Source organism: Lissotriton helveticus, chromosome 3_1 (genome assembly GCF_964261635.1).
Source record: "Lissotriton helveticus chromosome 3_1, aLisHel1.1, whole genome shotgun sequence".
NCBI lineage: Eukaryota > Metazoa > Chordata > Amphibia > Caudata > Salamandridae > Lissotriton > Lissotriton helveticus.
The window spans coordinates 838987085-839014753 of NC_136061.1; the positions used below are offsets into that span (position 1 = coordinate 838987085).

The 27669-nt window shown below is 44.0% G+C and overlaps 1 protein-coding gene across 1 annotated transcript in view; it reads right to left on the minus strand.

Annotated features, from left to right (window-relative positions):
- The window catches only part of DLGAP3 (DLG associated protein 3), a 1133297-nt gene that overhangs the window by 353621 nt on the left and 752007 nt on the right, over window positions 1-27669 (minus strand). The window contains exon 5 of the mRNA XM_078683771.1: window positions 11069-11169. The gene's annotated coding sequence lies outside the window, so the exon portion shown is untranslated. The remainder of the gene's footprint in view (window positions 1-11068; window positions 11170-27669) is intronic.

The following is a 27669-nucleotide window of genomic DNA, read 5'->3' on the forward strand; positions in this document are numbered from 1 at the left end:
TTACTGTTTTATCCCCCATTATGACCTGCAGAACTAAGACTGAGCTGATAGTCTCAGACCAGAGAAAAATATATATCCCGCAACGTCACTATTTCCCCAGACAGTATTCCCTCCTGGTAACAGTGCAGATGTTACAACGAGGTCCATAAGGACAATTCAGTTCAAGATGTGCGCTACATTGCCATTTTTAGAAACAGGTTATCGAGTAGGAAGAACTGCTATTTTCATTCAGAACCGTCCTTTGCTAAACTGCTTGGTGAATACATTGAATTGAATCTCCAAGATAAGCGAAAGGCATGCGTTTTTATCCTGACTGGCGTACAGAAGATAAGAAATGTAAAACTGCATTAAAGAACCCAATGCCTGTGAGGATGTTCAACTGTAGTTTGATAAAAAATAAAACAAATATGTTTTGATGATATTGAAGACAAAAAGCTAAACTTTTCTTACAATTTCTTCGAGTGAAAAAGTTGTTCACAGGTTCCAGTTTTCAAACAACAGGATAATCTCTTTTTGAACGGAATCAAAGCTTTTTGGTTCTGTTTTAACATATCTCGCTATGATTTAATAGCAATGGGAAGGGCTTGATTGTCATAGGGGTGTGCCTGATGTCACCTGATTCTCAAAGAAGGATGAACATGGGTTCTAGTCTATCATGTGGGTCTAGCTTTGCTATGTTCAAACCTATGAGTTACACCAGAGCAAAGGTGCTGTGACCAGGATTGACCACAGGTGGGAAAAACCGAGCTACGTGGAGCGATGGAGTTCAATCAATCAATCAATTATATCATTTGTAAAGCGCACTACTTGTAGGAGAGTGGGGTCTGCAATCCCATGGCCACCCCAGATTTTTGCTTTTTGTTTCACTGGTTTACGACTTTCCCTGGCTGTGGGCCTGCTAATCAGACCCACAGCCTAGCTGTTCTCTCTCTAAAATTACAACCATGTACCTTAGGTGCATTTACCAATTGGTACTGGGCCACCTTATCAGTCCCTGTACAGTATACCTTAGGTATCCAGGGCATAGGTGTACCCAGGGCCTACCAGGGGCTGAAGCATGTATTATGCCACCCCTGGCTGGCCATCTAAATCTGACACAACTGGCTGCAGGACAGCTGGGGCAAGGTGGTGTAAGCACCCTTTGCTATAGATATAGTATACCTATATCTAACCCTAAAATGGACACATATATTCCTATCAGTCACTCCTATGGCAGGCCTTAGCAATCCTGAAGGCAGAGTGCTTGGAATTATGTAAGATGGTGCTCTGGCATGAGCTGAGCCCGTTTGCAGCTTGCGGAACCAAGTCCTAATAGCTGTTCCATGATAACGCTATACCATATACTCTTAAGTGCATTATAATCCTCGCGGTTAAATGCTAACTCTGGTATAGCATTATCAAAACATGTCGAGTAAGGTGTCATACGAATTGGAATACTACCCCCTCGCCAATTCTGGCGACGGGGGTAGCATTCCACCCTTCTAGAGGGACACGACATGTATGTAACTGTGAACCCAGGTTAAAGTTAACTCAAGCCTCAGCATCACAAAATGGATGCTGCCACCACAGACACAAGTCTGACCTCCTGCTGCTGGGAGTCCTTCCAGCAAGGGAGGCTCGGACAAAGGGTTTCCTGCCTTGGGAGGTGCTAGCACCACCCCAGACAGGATTTTGTGTATTAGGTAGGCCAAGGCTGAAAGGAATGAGACATGCCTGGGGCACACAAGGTGCCCTGTGCATACACCGGTTCCAACCAGTTGCTGGGGCACTCCAGCCCCAGCCCTGGCGGGAAACCGGACAAAGGATAGGGGGTGTAACCACCCCCCTTCCTGGTCCCACCCAGGGGAGGGACCTAGTCGTAGTGCAGCCCCCTTTAGCCGAATAAAGGTAGGAGCTGGTTCCATTCCTAGTTAGATTAATCTTGACAACTTCCACGAAGAACTCTTGACCTTCGACCTCCTGAACATCAGAAGACTGAAGAATCTCCCCTATGGTCAGGGAGTGACCATCCTGCTCCGCAGGCACCATCAAGCTCCTGTGCGGTTTGCTGCAAGTCCTTCCTTCCCGGAATCCGACAACCCAGCTCAACAAGACCCAGACCTCCAGACCTCTCTGACCTCTACCCACATCCACAGCACAGCTGGGACCCGTGGGTGCGACGAGCAACGTGGAGACGGCCATCTTGAAGAAACCTGCACAGCGCTTCCAGCACAACCACCGAGGGTTCCTCGAGTGAGTGCATTGGGGACTGAGAAGCCCCACACCGAAGCAGCTCCTGCACCAGAGACCAGCCCCCCAGCATCCCCGTGATCTGCGTGGGGCCCTTTTGCCTGGTGCTGCCTTTCCTGTTGTCTGGTCACTTGCCGGCTGGCTAGTGACCTCTGAGACAACGACCTGAAGATTTCAACACTGCTAGTCTGGTCCCCCAGACTGGCCCTTGCTTCCTTGTGAAATAAAAGCACCTTGGACCCTCCTGGTCTACACCAGACGCCATCTTTGTTCCACCGCGTGGCTTGCATTAGCCAAGGCCTGTTGTCCAGATCGACGATCCGACACCGCCAACAGCAGCAGACTACGTGGGACAGCTCGTGCCTCTAGTCTGGTTGTGAAGAGCAGCTCCTGGTCCGCGCAGCTACAGAGAGAAGCGACCCCTCCTTCACCTGAACGCGGCGACAGCATCTGGTTCCCTCCTGGTTCCAGCACTGTCACTGGCTAGTGACCAAGACTCTGTCCCCTTCCTTTTCAGGACTTACTTCTTCCCAGTTCCATCCTTGGAACCACCGGACTCCTCCATCTGGCTGCCTGCCAGCAACTCTTTGTTTCAGGCATCACCGGGATCAACGCAGCAAACCCGACACTACTTCGGCCCTATGCACCCGCAACCTGTGGGTTAGGTAAATAAAGCTTCTAGGTGCTGAAGTCTGTGTACACTACCCTAGTGTCCAGGTCCACTGTTGTTTTCCCTCCATCCAGCCGGGTTCGTCCGGAATCCGTAACTTTCTAAATTGTAAGATCCATAGACGTTGGTACGCATCCCGCGTGAGAGTTCCCACTGTTCCATGGGCCTCCTGCTCCTTACTTACCTAGTTTGTAGCATAGTCCCAGCGATCCTCCAGTCTCTGGATCCCCTTACAGTACTTTCTTTCCTCACATTCCATTGTTTTGAGTATATGGTTTGTCGTGCCCCTAAGGCACTCGTGTAAATATTGTGCGAACTCGTATTTCTTTTGTAGTATTGTCATGTGCTTAGCCCTCTGACCTCATAAAGAGTTCAGAGGTGTTGTTAATAATAAATATATTGTTTATTTTCATAACAACCTGTGTGGTGTCCTTTCATCTGGTATTCAAGGGGTTATATTGTGGTAAAACAGCTGGCTTCACATGCCAAAAGAGTTTAGCCTAAAGACTGCTTTTGTCCACGCTACTAGGATAGCTGGTCTATAAGGTTGACTTACAACCAATCACCATAAGGGGTTGTTTGGACTGATACAAGGTGATCACTAGAATTAGTGAGCATCATATATCAGGCCAACTTCTCACACTACTCACCCGTGAGGGTCTCAAGGCGCTGGGGCGGGGAATGCTGATACTGCTCAAAAAGCCAGGTCTTGAGGAGTTTTCTGAAGGTCAGCAGGTCTTGGGTCTGCTGTAGGTGGATAGGGAGGGTGTTTCAGGTCTTGGCAGCAAGGTGGGAGAACGATCTGCCACCGGAGGTCGCTCTTCGGAAGCGGGGGACTGAGGCTAGGGTGAGGTCGGCAGAGCGGAACTGGCGGGTGGGGGTGTAGAAGCTGAGTCGTTTATTGAGGTACGTTGGTTCGGTGCTGTGGAGTGCCTTGTGTGCGTGGGTGAGGAGCTTGAAGGTTATCCTCTTGTTGACCGGGAGCCAGTGCAGGCCTCTCAGGTGGGGTGTGATGTGGCTGCGGCAAGGGATGTCGAGGATCAGGCGTGCAGAGGCGTTCTGGATGCGTTGGAGCCGTCGCAGGAGTTTGGCTGAGGCTCCTGTGTAGAGGGCGTTTCCATAGTCCAACGTGCTGCTGACGAGGGCCTGGGTGACCATTCTTCTCGTTTCAGTGGGGATCTACTTGTAGATTCTGTGGAGCATGCGGAGGGTGGTGAAGCAGGAGGAGGAGACGGCGTTGACTCGTTTAGTCATGGAGAGGGTGGAGTCGAGGATGACCCCTAGGTTGCGTGCGTGGTCGGTGGGTGTTGGAGCGGTTCCCAGTGCAGTCGGCCACCAGGAGTCATCCCAGGCCGAAGGGGTGGATCCGAGGATGAGGACCTCTGTCTTGTCCAAGTTCAGCTTCAGTCGGCTGTTCCTCATCCATTCAGCGACGGCCTTCATTCCTTTGTGAAGGTTGGTTTTGGCGGTGTGGGGGTCCTTGGTGAGGGAGAGGATCAGCTGGGTGTCATCAGCATAGGAGATGATGTTGAGGTCGTGCCGGTGGGTGATGTCTGCGAGCGGTGCCATGTAGATGTTAGACTGAGTTGGGCTGAGGGATGAGCCCTGGGGTACGCCACAGATGATCTCGGTGGCTTCGGAGCAGAAGGGGGGAAGGCGGACGCTCTGTCTTATGCCGGAAGGAGGAAGGAGGAAGGAGGTTGTCCAGTCCAGGGCCTTCTCTTGGATCCTGGCGTTGTGGAGGCGTGTTCGGAGTGGGTGGTGGCAGACCGTGTCGAGGGCGGCTGACAGGTCCAGGAGGATGAGGGCCCCCGTTTCTCCGTTGTTCAGCAGGGACTCGATGTCATCGGTGGCGGCGATGAGGGCTGTCTCGATGCTGTAGATGCTGCGGAACCCGGACTGGGAAGGGTCCAGGATGTTGTTCTCCTCGAGGTAGCGGGTCAGTTGTTCATTGACGGTCTTCTCAATGACCTTTGCCGGTAACGGGAAAAGGGAGATGGGCCAGTCTGGGCAGGAAAACAAGTACAGGCACAGGAGAATAAAAACAAGTCTGGGCAAAAAAGCAAGTACAGGCACAAGGGAATTAAAACAAGTCTGGGCAATAAAGCAAGTACAGGCATGGGAATAAAAGCAAGTTAGGCACAGGGGGAAAAAAAAGACTGGGCAAGAAAGAAAATTAGGCACAGGGAAAAAATACAAGATTAGGCAAAAACAATGCAGGCAGAACCGTGCAGCAGTGTGGGGAGCGGTCTGCCTGCGAGAAGAGTCGTGCCTGTTTGGCTCTTATTCATATATGCCCACTTGCGGACACCCAGGATGGAAGTGCGGCACCACCACCAAATCAACTAGCATCTAGTTTTCTGATACTATAGCCAAATTGATTAGTGATGTCTGGCCCAATTGGGATGTCTGATATGGTTAGAATCTCCACTTCAGGAGGGGCAGGAACTGAATTCGGATCGGAGAACATTTGATGGAGTGGAATGGTTCAACTGCTTGTAGTGTGGACCTTTAGTAGCGAATTGCGGATATGTATGTTCAACTTTACTTTATTTCTTTGGAGATTTTATAAGTGAATTGGCACCATGAAAAACAAGTATCAGCACATTTTCTGATAGGTACAAATAACTATTGCAGCTTGGTATTGTCTAAAGCATATCCATGCACGAGTTACTTCTTCAAATATTAGCACTGATATAAAAGCAAGTGGAATTTTGTCTGATAGCTCTAAAACTATGTCTCTACAACATAGGCCCTCATTATGATGTCGGTCAAACTGTAGCCGACAGCAAGTCATTGGCAGTCCGACAGACATGTAGCTATGCAGTCCGACTGCTGCATTATGATGCGGTTGTCGGAGGCAGGAGACAGAGGGACCAACCGCTGCTTTTCCGACGGGCTCAAGGAGCCCGTCTTGGCAGTGGTCAGATAGTAGTACCTTACAATGGGGTGGTGCTTGCACAGGTCCTGCAGAGATTAAGATGTTCCTTTCATACAGGCTTTCTATGGCGGTCCAACTGCCTTAGAAAGGCTGTTGGAAATGGACTTTGGGGCCCCCCAGCAGGGCCCCCATCCCTCTGCGGCTTCGGCTATGAGGCCTGGGGGCACCTGTTGCCCCCCAAACATCCATCCACCTTGTGCCAGGCACCATGTGGTGCTTTCTACAAGGTGCATGGAGGTTTGTTTACATGCCATTTATCATTGAGGCTTGTGCTGCAGCCCTTTTCCTATCGCCAGCACAAGCCGCTATAATAAAGGGCAGGCTTCCAACTGCCGCACTGACAGTCGCGTCCTTAGGCGGATGGGACCTCCGACTCCTTGTTGGACTGTCCAATTATCGCAACAATGTCGTTCAGACGCTCTTCCGAACGGCATCGTAGTAAAGGGCTTAGTCGCGATTCCTTTTCCAGCACAGCGTGCCCATTGTTAAAAGGCCAAGGGGAAATAAGCACCAAACCTCTGTATCAAACTATCATGTAGACGTTTAGGCTAAAAAATTAAAAAACATGGAATGCCAATGTTTCCACCAAAACAAATAGAGGGTAAAGAATATATACTAGGCACGGCTTTATGATTGCCCCTTCTGTCATTCTGGGGCATCATAGGAACAATGCCACAAGTGGGAGCACAACTATTTTTGCAGGGGATCTCAAAAGAACCATGACGGGGAAACTAAACCTAATTATTCACCTAATTTACTAGCTACAAAAGAATACGGATTGCAAAAAGCTACAAATGTTAAAAAATGGAAATACAGACGGGCCTTATGACAAATAACTTTGCATCCAACTTCGAGCACTAGCTGGTATCACTAGGGGCTTTTCTAGGCCTCACTAGGTGCTTTTGTTTGTTCATCATTATTAGCAACATGTTTAATGTGGGTATTTAACCCACGGAATAGTATGAAAATAAAAAACAGCCTGTTAGAATATTTACAGTTAAAATGGAAATACAAATAAAGAAATACATAAATACACAATAAGTAACTACACAAAATCTGAGGAAGGATGCTTTTCTCTAAGCTGACAGAGAAAACAAAATGAAAGGAAATGATAATTTATGTCACAGATGATCAAAGCCAATAAGAAACTCTTGACACCAAACAATGCTAATAATACTAAAGGTGATGTCATTGGTCCATTATCAGCAAAAATGCAAGTCAAGTTTTTGAATACACGATTTACACATACAAAGACATTGCACAAGAACCCACTAGTTTTTACTATTTCTCCAGGCTGAAATAACTGCTGGTAATGCAGAAGTAAGTTATAACATGTATACATGGTGTCTTACTCCTAGATGTCTAAACGTAGTTCTTGAATGTATGGTATAATGGGCAGAATGCAAAAGAGTCTCTTTTGTGTTAACATAATAATGGCACCGTTTCGAATTTTTGAGGTCTTTCTCGCCAGCAGCAAAAGCTCCACAGGCAATATGCCAATCCTGGACTGTAAAAACAAGATTTCAGCCTGGATTTGAAGTATCTCGTCAAGGGAAAAATTAAATATAGGTATAGATTTATGTTCCAGACGATATATTTCAACATGCCATTATTACAGCCATGCAATCTCTGTAGGTCTATTTTTGACCAATATACACCTATTATTTTTTCTGGATTAGATGAGAAGTGGGTGAAACCTATTTTGCGCAAACCCTGTTCGAAATATGTTAGCCATGGAAGTGATGCAGTGGATTTTAAAGAAAAAATGTTGGCTAAACTACACGATAACAGTTTAAGGCCTTTATAGTTCAAAGGCGGCACCACAAAATCAGAGGTCTTAAATTAGCAAGTGTGCCAATCGATTGCAAGCCAAATTCCAGAAAGACTGGCACATCTGGAGTGCTTTTAGGTAGTTTAAGTAGTAATTTAATAAAAAATACTTTCTGACCCAGTGAGCCGCTGAAGTCTGGAGATACTGCATAAGTCAGCACCATACAGGGTGGCTGTTTGTGTCCAAACTCTGTAAATTTCAATTAGTGGAGAAATTGCATCAGAACCAAGGAACCTGGCCAACTCAAGAATGGCCGTACAACTGTATTTCAAAATGATTCTATTCTTTTCTTTTAAATTGGACCGACTGAGTGTATCAGAGAGACGCATCTCTATAAATTCATGCGCTTTCTCTAAGACAGTCCCACCTAAATTGATGACTTGTTGTATCTCTTTTGAAGATTGAAAATCAATAATATTAACGTTAATTTCAACGTCCTTTAACCTGAAGTAGTCCGAAAAACGTTGTAATATATTTTGAAGATCTCATGCAGTTTTAGTTGAAACCAAAGTGTCATCCGTACCTGGCATTTTCCCCACTGAAGGAGGGTGCATCATAAGTACAACATGAGGGATGGTATTGTACTTTGTCCCAAAAAAAAAACACAAAAAGAAAGGATCTGCACCACAATCCTGCCTGTTGGACTCCTGCTTTAAAAGGAAAGCAAGAAGTGGTTTTACCTGAACCATCATATCTAACAGAAGCATTTTTATTGGAATAAAGAAATCTAATTAGTTACGAGATGTCGTTTGGGACATCAGACTTTTCAACTATTTCCGATAAGATAGAATGGTTTACTGTGTCAAAAGCCAACTTTCGGTCAACAACCGCAACATAGAGTCATACATTTCCAAGACGGACGACTTTCCAGAGTAGAAGGAGAAACCTAAAAACCTGGTCAGTAGTCCTCACCTTTTTCTCTAAAATCGGCCATTCAATGCCCCGCCCCACTTGTACCAAATGGGGTTGGCATTGTAAGCACATTTGCTCCCACTCCAGACCCTCCTTGGTGAGATCATGATATCAGCATGCGCACGGCGCAGATTGTCCTGATACAGCTCAGTGATGCATTAGAAGCCATCTTACTTCTGGCACCTCTCCAGTAGGATGGTAAAATCTGCTCACTGGGGAGTAATTAAAAATGAAGAGACACAGTGGAGGAAAGGTAAGTGTTTTTGCTTTCCCCAGGTGTGTCTCTCTTTTGTGCATTCTTGTTACGAAAGCCCGGTGGTACATCGATCCCGCAGCAGGAAAGCCTCACTGGACCAATGGGATTCTTTTGTTGATGTAGGACCGGCCTCTTACCTACGGATCATTCCCCCCAAGAGAACAGCTATTTATTTTTAGTTCCCCCCCCCGAGCAGATTGTCCATTTTATGAGCCTGATGTGGCCCAGAGGGGGTAGGAGGAAGGGCAGGATACTGTCTATAATACAGGAATTTTGATCATCTGTATGTAGGGGAAGTGCCCTCCAGCTAAAAGTAGCTCCCCCTGAGGGGGCAACTGTTTATGTATGGTTTCCACAGCCCTTTGGGCAAATCAGCTTTTGTTTGGGGTCATCCGCTCCTGAGGGGGAAGAAAACCCACCAGGGATCCAGTTATGTCTGTGGGGGAGGATATCAATTCTGCAGCAAGAATGCCCCCAGGCCAAAAACCCACAGCAACCCACTTTGCACAAAAAAAGATTGGTTTTGAAGGGAGAAAATTGACCTGTCCATATTGAGGTTTAGTGCATTCAGTGGTGCAGATGCTGGGACCACTAACACAGGTGAGGTGCCATTTTTATTGGGACAAGTGTGGAAATGCTGTGTGGTGGATCTCGACAAATTCCAGAACATTCTCTCATAGAAATATGAGGACAATGTGTGTTTATAGCAATGATTCAGGTTTGCAAGTGCTTCTGAATAACTTCATGACATCAGCGCATGATGAAAGACCACCCTGGCCTCCCCTGGGAGTACAGTTTTCAGAAATGCCTGGTCCTGATAGGTTTCTCTGGGTGGCAATCAAGCCAGGGCTCAAATTCCAAAGGTCCCTGCCTCACTCAAAAAGGGTTGGTTTTGATTCTTGAAATGGGATGTCTGTATGTCTCACTTTGGAGTGTTTGTGTCATGGAAGCTATGTTGAGCCCCACAGTGGGGTGCCATTTTTATCAATAGCTATGTATATGGGAGGTCAGAGAGGGAGGAAGTTTGTGGATACCCATAGTTTCCTGAGCTCTCTCTCTCTTGAAACGTGACGAAAATGGTAATTTTGTTGCCAAAGTTTGAAGTTTGCAAGGTCTTCTGGGTAAAACAACATCATGGGAGCCATACAACTCGCACCATTCTGCACTCCCCTGGGTGTCGCGGTTCAGAAATGTCTAGCTTTGATAGTTTACCCTGGATGGCGGCTGAGCTAGGCCCAAATTCCTCAGCTACCCACATTGTAATAAAAGCATTGATTTTGCTGAGTGAAATGTGATGTCTCAAAGTCGAGATTTGAGATGTTCTGTGTAGCAGCCTCTAGGCTCAGCCCTACAAAAGGCATACTGTTTTGTTCAAGTCGAATTTGGGAACACAAAATAGTAGAAAACGATTATTACCAATTGGATTTCTCTGCATTTACGGCCTCCAAATATAAGCTGGTGTGCAAGTAAGAAAACATTTTGCAAAATGCTCTCTTACTCACATGACAGCATGGTTGTCCCAATTCAGAGGTGTACAAATAACCACTGTTTCTAAACTCAGTATGTTGTGCACATTACATAGATACCTATTTTTCACTCATTTTACTATATGAATTACTGTGTCATTAGTGCAAAATGGAAAATGATTATGAGCTGCAGCTCAGTTGTTGGCTCCGGGTATTGTGTGTTTTTGGAGAATATACAAACCCTATATAGCCACTTGACCAGAAGGGCTGATCAAATCTAACGGTATATTGCTTTGTAAATTAGGTATTGTGCTAAAATATTACAGATTAAAACGTTGTCACCAATACTTAATATTTCCTTCTTATTTTCATTAATTCTTTTACTTTAATCATGTTTTTTCTTTTAGAAAACTATTTGGGATCTACACAAACGCTCCCTTGCAGAATGCAGAATTTTGTCTACATTTCAGAAATGTATAGATTTCTAGGACCACTCATAGGTTTAACACCTGATTCTACCACATACTGCAAATAGGTTGAAACCACAAAAATCAGGAAAAATAGACCACCTACTAGATTGGCGAAAAAAAGCTATGAAGGCTTAAGAGCAATGTGCCATGAATGTAATAAAAAACGTTTTGCATTCTAAGGGGCAAAGGCCTAGCAGGCATTTGTAAGAGCAGCTGCACTATAATTATTATTGATCTTAGCTACTGTAGCATGAACTTCTTTGATCTTATCTTTTTCATAAATAGTCACTCACTTCATACCCCTTCTGTTGTTGGATTTAGAAATTGATCCGTCATACTTGGGCTCATCGGTTATAATCTGCCCATTGTCTGGATTTTTTACATATGGATCCTCCTATAGAATGAGAATAACAAGTGGCTCATGATCATTCACTGTTGAAGAGGCAATCTCAAATTATATAATATGAGAAAATCTACTTCTATGGACTTGGAAATAATCACTATAGGTATGTCATCTCGCGTTATTACAGACAGGCTTAGGAGGCATATCAAAAGCAATTTGTCCATTTCACGCCTCGAGGTCAAATTCCATAGTAAGGAAAGTCAATTAAATTGACAGAGGATGAGACTTTGTATGGGGGATATTTCTACTTCTAGATTTTCCAATATTTCATCTTCTTACAAAAAATTGTTTGAAAAGCAAGAGAGTTAGCAAATGTTTAATTTAGTTTCTTCATTTAAGTACTAATGTTCTGTTACAAATTAAAATGTATTGTAAAAGTTAGTTGCAATTAAAGTGAGGAGAATCTTTGAGATTACTAGAATATAAAATGCTACACATACACAATCCATTTATTCACCTCCATATCCATCTATTAACCCACTTATCCCAAACACACTTCTATATCCATGCATCCAGCCAGTTCACTGCTTATACACCATCCAGCTCAATGTTTATATAACTGTTTGGTTACCCTGTACATATCTTGCATATCTACTGTGCAATACTAGAATACACTGTGATTTGCCAGCAGCTTCTTTGCAAAGGTCTTCATTTCAAGTGGCCATTTATTCAGGTAGGAAAGACTACCTCAGCATATATTGAAACCACCATGAGCGTTAATCAATGGTTGTGATATTTTCTCCGCCTTTCTAAGGTGTGCACCCCAGAATGAGGCATAACAGTCTAATATTACAATTTCCCCCATTCTGAACTGTAAAACTTGTAATATTTCTCTTTCATCTCCACCCACACAATTTCAGCCTGTAATTGCCTGTTAAATTTGTGAAGTGAAAAAGTGTGAAATTTGTAATGTTCATCTTGGTGCAAATGGTAATTTGTGCCCAAATCAGAATTACTGGCCCCTACAAAATGAGGGTGTAAGCACTTAACCATCCTGCAGTTGCACTGCAGCCACAAAACATATTACTTTACTGTGCTTCAGTTACCCTCTCATAAATCTAAATGCAATGTCCAGCAGCATATCAGAGTGCAGTTCTTCTGCCATTAAAAGGCACAATTTCTCACGACAGCGAAGTTGCAACATAAAAATACTGCTTGGAACCTCACTACGCTTAGGGTGCATTACATTTGCAATGTAGGTACTGTAACCAAACACAGGGGTCGATTAGGATGGCGGACGGACTTTGTCCGTCCGCCATCCTGTCTGGGGCAGGGACCGTCCACCACAAGGGCGGAGGTACCGTGCCCTGAATTAGGATTCACCCGCCACAGTGGCGGGTGCATCCCGCATTTTTAACATTGCGGCCGACGGTGCTGAACCGTCCGCCGCAATGTAAAAAATGCATGTTGTACGTTTCACAGCACAACATGACAGGCACCGCGCAGTGCCTGCCATGTTGTACTGTGAAATGCAGGGGGGTACCATAGTTACCCCCATGTGCACCTCCCACCCCCCCTTCACCCTGGGAGCCCGCAACAGGCCCCCAAAGTAAAGCCCGTATGCCTTTCCGTGGCGGAATTGCCGACACGGAAAGGCATCTGCATCCGGCCATCGTAATATGGCTGGCGGTGTCTCGCCAGCCATATGAACCCTTTTCCGCCCCGTCGCAAGGCGTCAGGGGCGGAAAAGCGGCGGATGGTGTTTCTGTCCGCCACGGTCCCCCCTGCCATTGTAGTATGGCGGGGGGAAATTGGTGGCGGACGGGCACAGATTGCGGACGGATCGCCACCGCCTGCATGGCGGTGGCAATCCGTCCCCCATCCTAATCGGACCCACAATATGCATTTCTCAAAATGTGATTACATTAAGCATGGGCACTATTGTAGTCACACTTCGGGAAAATAATTAATTCCTTGCAGCATTGGGATAAAAACGTTCTCACGTCCCTTTCTTGGAAGTATTAAAGTAACTCTGCCCTAAAACTGAGGATGTTGAGCTCAGCCTCTACCAGCACTCGAGCATTACTAGAATCACACTACAAATAGGCTCCCCCTTGTTCATTATGAGGATGTCACGCTATGTATGAACACAGTAAATACATAATGTACTAATGGTTCTATGTCCAGGTACGCTGCACACTACTTAATTCTCAGTCGTGCCAGTGTTAAATTGTATTTATTTGAAGAAGTAATGCTCAGTACACTATGACCCAGATTTCAAGCAGGGGGTTCAATCCCAAAGTGTGGACAAATGTAAGTTTTCCCAGGGATCCGCAGTCCATGCTGTGCAGTAATAATGATCGCATTCTTAATGTTTTCCCTTAGCAGATTTTGTCATGCCAAACCTGCCAATATTAATCGGGATGGGGAGAAGACCCAAGAAAAAATCTAAACAAATACTGAATTTTCCATCTATTACACTCTGCTCAGCCCCTAACCCCATACTTCTCAGCTATAAGGCCCTTTGCATCTGTTTCAAGTCTTTGGTGAATTAGTACCATTGAAAACTCCACATTATCGATTAAACATATTCCTGTTGATTTCATAACTGTCCTGTTTGGAAGAGAAGGTTCCTGTCATGGTCTGTGGCCTGCAGTGCACTCACCTGTGTACACTAGGTAGGTGCAGAGACACGCTCTTCTGTGGTACTCAAGTCTATTGGCCCAGGGAAGGCCAGCCGATGCTGAAAGAGTGTGTTAACCACTTGATATGAAGCTTCACGTGTACAACAACAGAGTGCAGTACAAGTGAAGAGGAATACCTTTTGGAAAAAATAAATATACATGGCCTTCTTGAAAAGGCAGAAGTCTGTTTGTGTGTCACACTTGCACAGAAGGCAGTTGCAGAAGGGCAGCGCTCTTGACATGAAGGCCTAAAACCAGAGTCGGAAAGAACTTCCTAGCTGATCTCAGTTACCCGGAGACTTCACATTTGGTCATTTTATTCAGGTGATATTCAGGGGGTCTTATTTAGCTTGCTCCATGGACAGGGCAGCGAAATGCCAGTATTGCTTGACAGGTAGTGATATTGTTTTTTTACTACGGGGATCACTGACAGAATATCGAGGGCAAAAATATTGTGTGGACAGAATTTCATGTCAGAAAAGTATAGATTTACTATCCTTAACTCCACATCTAGGTGCCTTAAAGATATTTATTTTCAAAGCACATACATGCGGAGCTAAGTATAGTAAAACGTTGATACCCATAGGAACTCACTGTCACTATCTTCTTGTTCTCGATGTTCTTGCCACAATATTTTGGCCACACGATATTTTGGACTCAATATTCAGTCCAAACACATTCTCCGGACTTCATATGTTGACAAAGGTCAGCCCTCTGTAAATGGCTTGTGCCTGAATCTAGTAAAGCCTCGGTCTAGTGGGAATGGAAACTATTGATTCCTTACAGAGAAAGTTACAGTTTTCTAATTTGATGAACAATAAAATTGGAAAGTCAAACTTTTGAGAACTTTCAATGCAAAGATATGAGAGGGTATCTTAGCTTTGATGAATAGAGTAGACTCTAGGATTACTCAGAGGTGACTCATTATAACCTCAGGGCTCGATCCAACGTTAAAGGCCCGATCCGAAGGCGAGGACCATTAGTGGCCGGTAGAGCTTTCTACAGAGGGCTCCAAGGCTATTAGAACATTCCAGCGCTAGAAGGCAGAACGCTCTAACAAATAAAACAAAGGCCTCACAGAACACCCTCTGGCTCCGTGAGGCTTTTGTTAAACATTGGAATGTTGGAGTTCCGGGCTTCTACTGGCCATTGGCCATTAGAAGCCCGGAGCACTCCAATGTTTTCAATGGAGCTCCCAACATTCCAATGTTCTAATATTGCTGATAACAGTCGGGAAACATCATTAACAACGAAGGCAGTACTACGCGTAACGTTTACAACGAGGCACTTACCACGTAAACGTCTTTCCAACGCGTATGCCTTCAACGATCGTATTTACCACGAAAAAAAAAAACGAAGGATTGAATAGGGGGGTTGGGGGGGGTCTCCCCCCCATAAAAAAACGATCCCGCCGTGCCGAAAAAAACAGTGTCATAAGAGAGGAAGCGGAATAAACTTCCGCTTCCTCTTTATGACGTAAGAACGACGTGGCAAAGAAGATGAGGGGAAAACGAATTCCGTGGTAACGCATGCGTGGAAAAGGCATGCGTTGCAACGGAATTCGTGGTAACGACATATAACCATAACAGTCATATCCAATGGTACTCATCCATGAACAGGGCCTAATGCAATCAGCTCCCTAGACACAATCAATTGACCAAACTCTTGTTGACGGGAGCGGGATACAGCTCTTGTTTGTCCGGATCCCAAAGCCACAATCAGGCCCTATCATACCGTTCCTCGTCGCTGCCTCCCAGTCTCCCCCACCCTCGCGTTGAATCCACGTCATTAGCGTGGGTCGCGCGCGAGCCAAGCGCCCCCTTTCATGTTTTTCAAAGAATGTAACTGTCAGCCGCAATCACCGCTCATAACGAGCTGTTTCCTTTTCCGTGGGACTCCCGCTTCAGCAGCCAGAGACGAAGGGAGGCAGGATGAAAGATGCGATGACAGCAAAGAGAAAAGCCAAAGCGAGAAGAGACGCGACGGAGGATTCCCTCCGTACCCGGCGCTAACTGCTTATTTCCTCGGTGTCCCATTGCCCTGATTTCCTCTCACCAGCGCTGTCATTTACAGCAGCTCGCCGAGGCCTGTAAAATGTCTCGGAATGACTAATAATCGCTTTGTAAAAACATGACCCCCAGGGCTCCTTGCATGTGTCGCCCTCTGTGACATCCAGACAGGGCTTTCTTAACATGGACAATAACAATCTCCCCTTCTTCCTTCATTGTCATACACCAATCAGAAGAAGCATGATTGAGTTCTGAATAAACATGTATTTAGTTGCCAGTGAATTTATTTAAATATATTAAGCCCAGGGGCAATTTTCATACGGAGGTTTAAAGTCAATTAAGCCTCGATTACTGAGTTTCACACTTTTGAGTTTTTTTTTCTTTTTGGTTACTCTCTTTGCATAATTTTTGTATGCAGGAGACTGATTCGAGAAGAAAATGTCACACAGAGGAGCAGCCATTACACTGAGCAGGTATCTTGTGTGAGTGTTGAGGTGTGACATACCTACAGCTAATTTTTAAGTTTAAATGTTCCCACGCATAATTTGTGACTTTAACTAATCTCACTCAGTTACCCCCTATTGGGAACATCAATGCAAATATATTCGTGTTTTTGTGTGTGTGTGTGTGGGTGTGGGTGTGGGTGTCAAATACAGCGACAGGGACTGATTTTCTAATAGCTGTTGCTAGACATGCATGAAATTAGTAAAACACTGCAAGCATTTATCTCAAGTACTTCATTCCAAAAGCCCAGCGTGCCAGAATCAGAATAACCAGAGAAGAATTATGATCATAAGTTGCGGGGCTTCAGACACTGTTCCCAAACCTGTAACATTGGTAGGCCTTCACTGTTCACTCCCTGCACTCTAGAAAGATAGTATGTGCCCCATCTAACCTGGTGCACACAGAGGTCTTGAGGTTGTGTCCTGCTTGCTGTTGCCACACTCTGTAATTCCAGAATCATCTGAATTTAGGGCCGGATTTTTAGTGTGGGTGTGTGTGAGTGGGCCGCCATGCCGGCACCCTCCTCCCACACCACCAAACCTCGACCACCGGAAACTTTAGGAGTTCTCGCCTGGCCTGGTGGGAGGTTTTTTGGTGGTCCTGCGGCACTGCCATTCTAAGGCTCATAAGTGAGTAGCAGTAGCAGCGGTCCCATGGCGGTTCGACCGTCTAACTCAAAATACGGCGGTCAGATTTAGCGTGGTGGGTTTGGCAGTCCATTGGACCACGAAACTCATAAGTGGTCGCCTTCCTGGGTTCTCTGGCTACCTTGTCATTTTGATGCTTTATGAGATCATTAATTCCATAACATGTCTTACTTAGTCTTAAACTGTATCCACTGCACAATGGTTAAATGAACCCTGACAGTTCAGTTCATCACAGAAGAGACATGGTAGATACCATGTAATTAAAACCCAGAACTCTGTTTTATTTGGAAGACCTCTATTTCGTGTGGGTTTTTCAGCTTCCTGGCTTATAGGACTTTTTCCACTGGACGTTCTCCTGCAGAGTGTCCAGATCATTGGATTGGATATGAATAACAACAAAAAACTCCTACAGAGAGACATTTTGGATCAACAAGGTGAAAACTTTACAACTGAAGGGTATGAATGAAAAACTTGTAATGTCATATTTATATTTTCTTTAAGACTTAGACACTTTGATAGTGTCACAAGATGTACCATGAACTTTACCACTGTTTAGGGGTGTGTTGTCTTACTATTGTGTTGGGTTTTATAATGATACACAATAGATGCACGGCAAGTTCATTGATTTGTCCTTTATATTTCAAGATGGCACCCGTTTTAGTTGTCATTTCTTCTGTTTTCATTTCTATTGTATTACACATAGTTTGATATGAATAATCAGGGTGTTGTACTGGTTTCTTAATGATTCTCCATTGATAATATGTTTCATATGCACAAATTCATTTCACGTTTGTCCACCTCAGGGTTCACGGTAGGTCGTACACTTCCTGGTAAAGAACATACGGCATTTATAAGATTAAAGATGCAATCGCATCAGGCACTCATACAGATTTCCATTGAGTTCACTGGCATGTGGATTTGAGATCATTTTTAAAACTCAACTGTTACATATTTGCTGCTTATGATTTTCTATTATCACCACAGCTACTTGAACCTGGGTGGTCTAACACTTGGTGATGGTTAACTTTTTTGGGCGTTCAGCATGGAGGTTAATGCTGTGGCACAATAAACTTTTCTGATGAAGTCCGCCATTTGGTGATTGTGACCTTTTGATGATCTCGTCATGGTGGTAATTGACGTGGTATGCTCAACATTATGAAACAATCCACCATTTTTAATGATATCTGAACCATGAGGGGAGGCTTGTTAACATTTGATAATGATGGATAACACCAGATAGTTATGACTAAAACTAGCAGGCAAGTTTACTAATACACCGGCTACTGCGACTCATGATGGAAATCAGCGCATACAGTCAGACATTTTCCCATTGGTTCACGTGGTGCAACGTAGAGTTTTCCACTACTCTGCATTGTTTTATGGGTAATTTTTCTATTTTACATCCTCAGTATTCCCTGATGAAGAGTCATACTGATCCGAAATGCATTGGGATTTTTTTAACAATGGAATGTTTTGAATTATGGAAGTATAGAAAAACACATGCTCCATTATAACTGATATTTTGCTAGAAGCAAATACATTGTACAAGAGAATTTATCTACCAAATCTTAAAGAATTTATGTTCAGAGTACAGGCGACCAGCAAGTTTAATTTGGTTTAAACGGATTTAGCCTCCGGGCTGACTTGAGACGGTGCGTCTTGGGACTAGTCGTCATAGTATAACCAGTGCTCACACGGACAGAGAACACAGCAAAACAGCACGTTATATTTTGTGCACACCTACGTGATATTTGAGTAATAAAAAATAGTGAATCTATTGATCTTGAGCACTAATATTGGCAATAGGCAGAAAATGTAGCAAGAAGTGACTATTTCTTACAAAATTATTAGGGTTGGATCTAGGCTCAAGCTGTGTCAGCATCTTCTATTTTTTGTCTATATTTTAACCGCTTTCTTAACCTGTCAGGGCAAAAGTTCAATTCTTAATTGAAGTTATAGTACATATTGGAAATTCATTTTTGAATGCTATTTATTGTGTCATGCTGTTGATAGAGCAAGATTTCGCATATTACGTGACTTGCTTAAAATCAAGAACCTCGAATAACTTATAATCCTATAACTCAACTTGTACGTTTTACTTATTTCCCTTTATTTGATGTGCGTGTATCTTAGAGACGCTTGCCTATGTGTTTACTAATTCAATAACCTGTGTTCCTAAAGATGGCCGCCGCTTGATGGGTTTCTTCTGCGCATGCGTTAGTCACACTCACGTGACGTGACGTACTTGCAGTTTTGGTGGGAATTCTTGCGCCTGCGTACTTGCTCCTAAGATGGCTGTCTGTGTCCTAACGTGGGGAAGGTTGCGCTGATACTTACGTGTTATTGTCTGTTGCACTAATTCGTAATGGCATAGTATATTTTATAGTAAGAAGTATAGAGTAACTATTCATGATATACGATTATTTCATTTATATTCTATGCCATTAATTTGTTTTCGCTTACTTTGCATGTACCACGATACGGAGGGTTGATGGGATGCACGGGAGTCCATATTGGAGTACACTACTGCGCATGACAGAAATTCGGCCAGTGGCATTGAACGACTGCCAACCAGAGGTGGCAGCCAAGACGTGCCAGGGAAGATGCACCTTCACCCAGCCGAAGAAGTCAAATTGTACTGCAATTGCTACAATTGTTATTTCTCTATTGTATTCTATTGAATATCTCCTGAGAACCCCAAAATCACTAGGCGGTCCCAGAAAATGTAAATTTAGGCTTGTAGAAGTTTGTTCTGATTGGTGTGTTGACCTATCCTACCTGAGGACCCATCGAAATTGGGGATTCTGACACTTGCAACATTTGGGGGGTGGTACACTGACCCGAAAACAGTATAACTAGCCTAGGTTTAGCTAGAGAAATTGTCCGACTTGTCTGAATAGCTGACCTGTCACTGACCCAACGCACTCAATAGGCGACTGATACAGAGGTGCTGCGGAGCACTCTGTCCGAATGTGACCATAGACTCAAAGGTTTTACTGAACCTTAAGTGCTGGCGAAGCACTTTGCTGGGGAGTTCGCTAACCCAATCGGGGTTCTGACTGATAGCTGCAGAGAGGGTGGAGCGCAGGCGTTGCTTCCGAACTGCGGGTGCTGGTCGTGCCTTGGTGGTCCTGTCCTGATCCTAATCTGGTTTTCCTGGCCTGTCCTGGGTGTCCATTCTGCACCTGCTGTCCCATTGATGACTGTCCTTCCTTGGGGTATTTCCTGTCCTCGACTGATCCGTGGCCAGGGTTGGTCTTCACACCATTCTAGGTAAATATATAGTACTGAAACTCTATACTGCACCTTCTATTTTCTGTCTTTTGCTTTAATAAAGACATACTCTTGCGTATAATTGATTTTCCATGCTTTCGCAAACTACTGAATGAAAGCTCATACGTTATTGCTATTTTCTAGCATGTTCCTATGTTACCCTTCCTTTAAGCACAACTTTCCATACTGTTTATAAAATATAGATGTGGTCCTATAAATTTCTCCTGTAAGCTGATTTTAAAGCAGTAAATGCTAGAATTATAGTATGTTCCACTTTTTCCCCCCATAGATATATAGGTTCGAGTCTTTTTACCCCCTCTTGAAGTACTTCACCAATAGTAAAAATCTAGTTCGTGTTTAAGTTTAACCCTTTTTTTAGAGTTATCCATTCCCAAATCTGCTTAGCATTATTTCATTTTGTTCTCACTTTCCTTTAGACTCATAAATGGTTGCCTTAGTTTTCTTTCTTTATGGTTATGTGCTGTTCGTTATTTTAATCATTGACTGCCTCTTGGTGGTAAATTGTATGCTCTCCGAATCTGAAATTTAGATAAAGCCTTTAAAACTTCCTGAGTTTGTGGTTATTTTATGAATACACAGAAATATAAAGTTGGTATTTGTGTTGCCTGCCTTTCTTTTACAGCTAGCTCCCTGATCCATTGTGATCATAGGTACCCGTAACAGTGGATTGGTAAGTCGGGTACACAAGGTATAAATAGGAACGGAAACCGGGGTTACTGGTAGTAGAGTGTAAGGTCACCCTATTGATGCACATGATAAATTGGAATTATATGGGCCTGGTACGTGTATGGTAAGATTATTAGCCGGGGTGACCTGCGATCTCTATCAGTAATTTTCTGGTAGCAGAGCTATGGTTAGGGACTAGTTAAAGTTAGGTAGGACTAGTTAAGCTAGATAGGTTGGATGCTGCTAGAAATTTATTTGCTGCTACAAGGGTAAACAATTTTTTGGTGACTTGATCAATCACGTGAAATGTTTGCTTTGAGAAATTATGAAATGTTTTGAATTGTTTTTCTTATTATTATACTGATATATGTATTAACCCACTCGTTAGTAAAGTGTTTTATGTTTGTTGGGAATCCCCGGGGAATTGAATAGCGAGTGGTGAAGAGAATCCACTTCGCTTTGAGGTCACTGGCTTAAGGAAAGTTGGTGCAGGTTAGGCAGAACTGGAAGCACTAACTGGGGTTTTTCTGAATATATGCCTGAATAAATGATAGCGACGAGTTCGCTGGCGAAACTTCTATTGTGATATAACCTAGTAAGGGTCACACCGGAAGGAGTAGCAGGTTCATCGGAGCTTGGGTGGTAGCAAAAGGGTTCGCTAGTGAAACTTTAGACTTAGTATATATCCCGAAAAGAAGTGGATGAGTCAAAAGGAGTAGTAGGTTCTCTAATGCTTGAGTGAAGGGTAGATAGAGGAGATCTATCCGTAGTGTGTGAAAAGTAAATGGAAGTAGTTTACTTGCAGTGAAACAAATCTTTACTGTCTAGACACTTGAGTACAGTGGCGAATGTGTATTCGTTGTTAAATAACAAAAGCACTTGCACTTTTAAAAAAGAAATTAAGTTACCGTTACCTTGTGAGGGAGGGAGTCAGTGCGGAGCTGCTCTGACGTCACTCGGTGCCGCGCTGGGATTGGTAGACGCAGTGGGTGTGTAGCGGAGCTGGAATTGTAAAGGAGGGGTGAGTGCCGAAGCGTGAGAACCTGTCTCGCGAAAAGGCCGCGCACCCATTGGTCGAGATTATTTAAATTCGTGCATTTCATTGGTTGCACGGAAAATAAGAGACGCATTTGGATTGGGAGTGATTTTGTAAACAAAAGTCGCTTGTAGGAAATTATATGTGGCATACGTACAGATCACATACTAGACCGGATCCAAGATATTTAGGGTTTGAAAACGATCAGTGGAAAGGTCATAACACTAGCATTATGTACGGAAATAAGAGAAAGTTGTCACTTGTAAACAAGGTGAAAAATTATTTCAAAAAGACAAACCGATTAGAACCAGAGAAGGTGTTGTCATTCCGCCACCTAACACTCCCGCATCGTTCATGATGTTTGATAAAGGGTACCACTCGTGTGTATGGTTGGAAAATTGGGCGGAATATACAAAAGATGACGGAATTTTGGCTTTCCCGTTAGAAGGTACATTTAATGGTAGGATTCTATTTAATTTGAGAACCAGGATGAATGATTAACATCCCAGACCTAGATTAACGCAGTACGAAGCCCTAGAGGAATGGGAGATTGAGGCTTTTGAGAGAGACAAGCCCCGAATGGATAAAGGGTTAACAAAATTTTATCCAAAACTGAAACAAGAGACCCGTGATAAAAAGATGAAACAATGGAGACAGAATATGATTGTAGAAGGACTGTTTCCAATGATGCCAATGGGTGGTCCTGCGGGGGAGAAGAAGACAGAAAAATGCAAACATTGGGTGCCCATTGTGGAGTCGGATGATGAATTATTAGATGACATGTTTATGAGAAGTTCGCCTCCTTATAATGAAGGACCCCAACTCTCCAGTGTAGGGGATACTTCCCAATGACCTCTGTGTCAGGGGGGAGTAGATCTGCAAGCACCAGAGACAGTTGTCAAATGCCTCCTTATACTGAAAGCCTAGGACCCATAGGTGGAAGAGACGCCTGTCTAAACCCATCATTTAGCGGAGAATCAAGATATTCAGGTGAAAGAGAGTTTGGTTCAAGACCTCCTTATTAGGAAAGACCGAGAGATTTAAACCCAGGAAGTTATTTCCCAAAACCTAATTATGGTGAAGGACCAAGTGAGACACATCCCACTGCCCCGAGTTATGCTCCAACTCGGACCCCGCAGGTATTACATGAAAAATCATTATACAGGTTACTGGAGGAAAAGGAGCGAGAGGCTCTAGCTAAACAGAGAGCCGAGATAATTCAGAAAATCTCCCACTTGAATACAAGTCCTGAGGCCTTGACAATCCCAGTAACTATTGGACCAGTGGTCCTGCTGTATGGGGATAGACACGGAAGTCCAAAGACTCCAGTTATTACCCCAGTTATAGCACAGCCGAGACCAGAACCCTTGATCGTGGATGACCAGACCAGTGAATGCAAGTCTGAGGTCTCGCTAATGGATTTGCCCCTTAGGGATGCAGGGAAAAGGTTACAGAAAAGACATAATCCTTTCAATACGAGAGAGATTCAAATGGAATCGACTTCGGGTACCAAGAGTGTCACGTTGGTGACTCCTGAAGAAATTGAAAGATGGAGTCGAGAGTTAGAAAAACAAACTCCTCAGTCGAAACCTTTAGATATCTACAAGCTGAGAGTAGAGATGGAAGAACTGATGGCAGGAAATGTGGGGTTAGACAGATTAAATACCTATTCCGAGGAAGAGCTGCTGTTCATCTGTAGGAGTTTTACCCGAAATACCAGAGTGCTCCATGAGAAACTAACAGACACTGCGGCTAGTATGGGAATAGATATTTCAAAATCGAAGCCGTTACAAAAACCCTATAGAGCTGATTTCTCAGACAAAGATTTGGAAAACATGAATGTGTCAGGGAAAAAGGCACAGATCAAAGAACTATTGCCTGTGTTGCAAAAATGGGGAGATGTAGAAAAATGGAAAGCCAGGTGGGCAAAGAAAAAGGATGAGGCTAGATCTAAACAGACGTCTTCTGAGTTCGTTCTAAAAGAAGCTGACAAGCCAGAGCAATTATACCCCATGCGTGAAGTGCAAGGTGGAAAATACGTGCACGTTCCATGGTCCAGACAGGATATTGTGTCCTTTACCAATGACTTTCCCAAATTACAAGAAAAGCCTGTGGACTGGTACAGGCAGGTGGAAAGGTTTGTAAAGGTGCAAAAGTGCTTTTGGAAAGACCTGGATGGGTTTTTCGACATAGTGGTTCCTGTGGATTTATGGACCGAATGCAAGGTTGCCGTTGATTGGCCTAATAAAGAATACACCAGGGACCCTGTTACTGGTGCTCCCTCAGATGAGGTGATGAGAAAATACGACCAGGTCATGTTACACCTAAAGAAAAAGGTGCCTGCAAAGGAAACAGATTGGACCAAGATAGATAGAACCACGCAGGAAAGGGATGAGACTGTGCACTCCTTTTATGAGAGACTGTTACAGGTGTTTAAAACATACAGTGGTATAGATAATATTGAGATGAAGGATATGACCCACTTCATTTACAGGTTTGTAAACGGTTTAAGACCCGAAATTTGCTAGTGGATAAAAGACAATAAAATGTGTTGGCAGTCTAAGAAAATGGATGAGGTTTTACTATATGCAAAGTATTGTGAGGATGAGATGGCAGACAAACGAAAGGCGCTGAAAGAGAAGGTCATGTGGGCACAGGTAAAGTTGGCAGAACAGCAGGAAAAGCAATTGAATAAAATTAATAAGAATTCCCAAAATCAAGGCTCTGGGGGTGGAGGGAAGCCCAAAGTAAAAATGAGCCGAGAAGAAGCTAAAAAGAAATTTCCCTGTCACCAGTGAGGAGAAATCGGGCACTGGAGAGACGAATGTCCATATTTGCAGCATGGTAACACCCAAACCACTGATTTAACTCCGCAGACGCAGAATGAGAAACAAAGAAAGACCCAGCATCAGGTAAAGGCAAGTCAATTGCCCCGAGCGCCAAAACCGAATTATAAAGGGAAAACACCACAGGGTGAGGATATAGAAATTTGGGGAGGCAATGAGGATAGAAATGCAGCAACTTCGCAATTTTTGTTGAATGATACTTTTCTCTGCGAAGATCAATACTGACGGGGCCTGAGAGGGGAGGACAAGGAGTGTGTACTTGGCGCCTCCTTGCTGGTAGACCAGTCAGGGCCATACATTGAAGGAAAGGTTGACGGAAATGATGTCACTTTTCTATTGGACACTGGTGCTACCCATTCTACTGTGAGAACAGCGGACGTTCCAAACCTAACCCTCTCGGGAGAAGCAATCCAAGTAGTGGGCGTGTCTAATCAATTGATTAGTACCCCAGTTACTGAGCCCATGGAGATCACAATAGGGAATTTTAAAGAAATGCATAGATTCGTAGTGTGTGATACCAGTCCAGTAAACTTACTGGGACGTGATTTGTTGTGCAAAATGAATTGTACTATCTTTTGCACACCAAAGGGTGTCGAAATTCAAACCCCAGACGAGGATGGCATATACAAATTAATGTTAATTAGACCAGACTCCGAAATTAAACAAATGACTATACAAGACTTACCAGAAGAACTCCAAAAGACAGTGAAACCAGAAGTATGGGACTTTACTGGAAAGGATGTAGGATTTATGGCAAATGTAGACCCAATCAAAATAGCCATGAAAGAAAATGCAGTTTATCCCAATACCAAGCCATACAAAATGAGTGCAGAAGTGAGAGCAGGAGTTGCCATTGAAATAAAAAGGTTACTAGAAGCAAACATCATACAAGAAGTGATGAGTAGCCCATGTAACTCACCCATAATTGGAATCAAGAAACCTAGTGGCAAGTATAGGGTAGTGCAGGACCTGAGAAAGGTAAACAAGATTGTCAATCCTTGCTGCCCTATTGTTCCAAACCCAGCCGTGATCCTATATCAGATCCCTTGGGATGCTGAGTGGTTCACCGTGATAGACTTATGTCACGCATTCTTTTCGATCCCTTTGCATCCAGACAGCAAATTTCTTTTCTCATTTGCTTTCGACAGTCACGTGTTCGTTTGGAACCGCGTCCCTCAAGGGTACACAGAAAGCCCCTCGATCTTTAATCAGATTCTGAAGAAATGTCTTGAATCTCTAGTCTTACCGGGAAAATCTGTTTTAGTGCAATATATAGACGACCTCTTGGTGGCGTCTAAGAGTCAGAGAGATTGTGTTGTTGACACCATTGCCTTACTGAATCACCTAGGTGAAAAAGGACATAAAGTATCTCCTGACAAATTGCAGTTTTGTACAAAATCGGTAAAATATCTGGGGCACCAGATAGAAAAAGGCAACAGAAAAGTTACCTCAGAGAGAGTCAGAATAATTCGGAACATGCAGTTACCCCGTACTCAGAAAGAAGTCAGAATGTTCCTTGGAGTTGTAGGTTACTGCAGGCAATGGATTGTGGGATTTGCAGTCCTAGCAAAGCCGTTGATAAAAATGACAAAGAAAGGAGCAAAAGACCCAGTGGAATGGGATGATGAAAGCCTGACAGCATTTACTAAATTACGAGAATGTCTGTGTACAGCCCCTGCTCTAGGGATGCCTGATTATTCCAAGGAATTTGCACTATTCTGTGACACACGAGATAATTGTGCACTGTCAGTCTTGACTCAGGAGCATGGTTTGACTAGACGTCCAGTGGCATATTTTTCTGCCACTTTGGATCCAGTGGCTGCTGGATTACCCGGATGTCTGAAAGCAGTAGCTGCAACTTGCACGAGTCTAGAACTGAGTGAATCTATTGTTATGGGACATCCTGTAACTGTGTATGTTCCACATGCAGTTGTAATCTTACTGACCAGGACTAAAACTCAGTATCTCACCCTTAGTCGGCTGACTAAATACGAGAGGATTCTCGTGGGTGCTGCGAATGTAGTCATTGCGCGGTGCAGCATTCTGAATCTAGCCACTTTGCTGCCTGATTCAATGGCTGCAGAAGCAAAGGGAGAGGACGAGCATGATTGCATTGACTTGACAGAATTTAGTACTAAACCACGTCCAGACATCAAGGAAGTGCCCTTGCCTGTGGAAGATGAGGAACTGTTCGTGGATGGCTCATGTATGAGACACGAACTTGTAGGTCTAAGTGCTGCTTATGCTGTAGTCTCAGTAAAACAGATTGAAGAGGCATCCTGTTTATTTGGAGTGAAGTCTGCACAAGTAGCCGAATTGATTGCATTAACAAGAGCCTGTAAAATTGGAAAAAACAAAAGAATACCAGTATATACTGACAGTCAATACTGTTTTGGGGTTGTGCATGACTTCGGCCAATTGTGGCTACAGAGGGAGTTTCTGACTTCATCAGGTACTCCCATCAGAAATGGAAAAGTTGTACAAGACTTACTGGAGGCAATTCAATTACCAAAAGAATTGGCAGTGGTCAAATGTGTTGCTCATAAATCTGGCACTGATCATGTGACCGTAGGAAATCGATTTGCTGATGAAGTGGCCCAACATTGTGCCAGACGTCGCATGTCTGTAAATATTAAATTGGGAGGGACTGGAAACAGCTGCCAACTTATGGTGTTTGAGGATGTGCCTACCTGGGAAGAGTTGAGAGATTGGCAGCATGCTGTGCCATCAAAAGAAAAGAAAAAATGGAGGAAACTTGGTTGTCGACAGAGAAGTGAGGATGGTGTCATTGTGGGCCCAAATGGTATGCCTGTGTTGCCTAGACATCTGCTTGCTTCGATGGCCAGACTGATACATGGAGATTCA